The sequence below is a fragment of the Hibiscus syriacus genome, unplaced genomic scaffold, assembly GCF_006381635.1.
Source record: "Hibiscus syriacus cultivar Baekdansim isolate YM2019G1 unplaced genomic scaffold, ASM638163v2 tig00111095_pilon, whole genome shotgun sequence".
In the NCBI taxonomy this organism is placed as follows: Eukaryota; Viridiplantae; Streptophyta; class Magnoliopsida; order Malvales; family Malvaceae; genus Hibiscus; species Hibiscus syriacus.
In genome coordinates, this window is record NW_024062980.1 from 6,555,623 (window position 1) to 6,558,548 (window position 2,926).

Consider the following 2,926-nt stretch of genomic DNA (forward strand, 5'->3'; position numbering starts at 1 on the left):
CTAAGCGAAATATTTTTTTATTGCATCAGAGTTAACTGGATTGTATAGTTTTGGCCCTTCCATTTCAGTCAATATTAATGCTCATTCGGATAAGACTTTTTTCACGACATAAAAACTTTCCCAATTCATCATCCATTTTCCTCTTAAATCTTTTTTATTTGGACATATCATTTTTAGCACGAAATCTCTTTCGTAGAAAACTTTTAAGAGCACTTTCATATTGTATATCCAAATCATTCGTTTTTTTTTTAAATTCGACCATGGAGAATGGTTTTCAATATCTTCTCATCTATTAAGTTTAAGTTGTCATATCGAATTTACGTCCATTCTGCATCATCCCACTTTACTTCTGACAGAACCCGAAGCGATAAGATTTCCATCTCGATGGTCAACACAACCTCATCCCATAAGCTAAAAAAAATGGGTTGTTCCCGTCGAAATCCACACCGAAGTTACATAGGCAAAAAAAGGCAAAAGTCAACTTCTCCATCCCAAAAGCGACTGACGAATGTGGCCGTTTTGCGTTTGAAGAAACACGGCAAGCGATTCGAAATCGCTTGCTACAGGAACAAAGTCCTCTCCTGGCGTTCTAGGGTGTAAGTTTTTTTGTCTTTTACTTATATCGTTATTGAAATTTGATTAAATTTGTTTAAAAAAAGGAAATAATTTATTGATACTGAGAGAAAGAATTGGACGAAGTGTTACAATCCCATACGGGTTTACTCGAATGTCTCGAAAGGGGTTGTTGCTAAGACCAAAGATTTGATTGCAGCTTTTGGGACTTATGATCAGACTAAAATTTGTTTAGAGGTAATTCCAATTTCAATTTTAAAAAAAAAGATTCGATTTTGATTTTTGTCTGTTTTTTGATTTGAGGGTTTTTTTTTGTTGGGTGATAGATTTTGGAGAAAGGGGAGCTGCAAGTTGCTGGGAAGGAAAGGGAATCACAGTTTTCGAGTCTGTTTCGGGATATTGCGACGATTGTTTTGCAAAAGGCTATCAATCCTGAAACTCAGCGCCCTTACACCATTAGTATGATTGAGAGGCTAATGCATGAAATTCATTTCGCTGTTGACCCCATAGTAGCTCCAAGAAGCAGGTCATATTCCGTTGCTTTAGTAGTTCGATTAGAGAAACAAACTGATGAATTTTCTCATTTTAATGAATCTTACTTGTCATGTTGATAAAAGCTTGCCTAAATCATTTAACTTGGATGGTATTTTCTTCGATATTAATTGATTCCAATTTCCAAATACTTGAAAAGTCTGTTCATATACAGATGGGCCTAGTTTTTTTCTGTTGTCCTCATTTCCTAACAGTTTATATTTTTCAGGCTCTTGAGGTTATTCGTCAGCTTCAGAACAACTTCCCCATAAAACGGTCACCCATGAGATGCGACTCATCATTCCTGGACAAAATTTTCAGTCTCTTTGTGAGAAGCTAAATGAATGGGGTGCTACCACTGTTTCGAAAGATGAATCTGGAACTCAGTTCCCAGTTGTAAGTCCCGAGTTGTGGCTGCATTTCGTAGTAGAAGTGTTTGATGGTCATTTTATCCTTTTTATCATAACCGTGGTTAGAAGGTCACTTCCCTTTTACCATCATTTTCTGAAATATTTAGAATTGTTGTCTGCTTGCTCTATTTTTCAAGCATCAGCTTCCATACTTCGATTTGATTTACTATTAAATTGGAAGTGGAATTTAGGAAAATTCTTCAAAGATAGTCAAATGATGTTGGTGTGTTGTTATTTTGTTTATTTCGATTTTTTATTGTAGTAACTACATGTGAAGCAAAGTGATGAGAGGTGTATATACCAAACATAAGCTTAAACTCTGGCGAGTAAACCAAAACTTGTGTCCCCTCGGGAATTTTACCATTACTAGCTCCATGCTTCTTTCACCTGTAATTCACCATTGACTCTACTCCATTGGCCATAGAAGCTGAACTTATATGTAGATTTGCGCATCCGTACAATTGAGAATATTATGAAATTTTATGAGCTACGTATCTGTGATCTTATGATTAGCACCCTGTACATTTACCTTCAACAACTTCTGTTGGTGCCATTGTGTTGTACTTTCTGGATTGAATTGCCTTTTCTATGTTACCAAGCTGTGTAATTGGTGGCTTATATCTCTTGAAAAATATGTGGTTTACCGTTTATCTCGTCATTTTCTTGTTCAAGCGCTCAATTTTTCATTTGCTTTTTTTCAGATTTGTGTAATTGAACCAGGACTTCACCGAGAATGTGATGCCCTTGTGAGGAATTTACAGGGTAGATTGGAAATACTAGCAGTGTCTGTACATGCCGAGGGGGATACACAGGTGGACAATTATGATGATGAGGACATGTCATCACATCTACCGAAGGATTCAGCTGAGTCAGCATCGTCGCATGTACCCCCAGAATCTTCTGATCCAGTCGTTCAACTAAGTGAGAAAATGCAAAAGCAAACCACCATCTCTTCAGGAAATGGGAACCCTGAAGGGGAGGCAAAGCAACATAAGTGCAGCACATGCAATGCATTTGTAGGGGATTCCAAACAGTACAGGGATCACTTCAAGAGTGAGTGGCAAATCATAATCTAAAACGCAAAACCAGGCAACTTCCTCCTCTTGCTACGGAAGAGTGCTTAGCTGATTTGTATTTGAACGACTTGAAGTCGGATTTGCGGGACTATTCATTTTGACTGTGCCTGAAACTTATGGTTGAGGTGCATATCCATTTCTTTGCTTCTACAATCTTTAGTTGTTTCTACAGCTTCAAATGAACTCAGTTGTAAAAATTTGGATTCATATTACTTGGTATCAGAGTTTTAAATAGCGTTTGCGGTCACGTTTTCGGTCGCGTCGCGTTTATCACGATTGCGGATACAACGGATGCTATTGCGGATTCGCGATCGTGAATTTTTTGAATGAGCTGAT

General features: G+C 37.5%; 1 pseudogene; it reads left to right on the top strand.

Moving 5' to 3' along the window:
• Window positions 1-227: 227 nt before the first annotated feature.
• On the top strand, window positions 228-2,721 carry LOC120152598 (annotated as a pseudogene).
• Window positions 2,722-2,926: the final 205 nt, after the last annotated feature.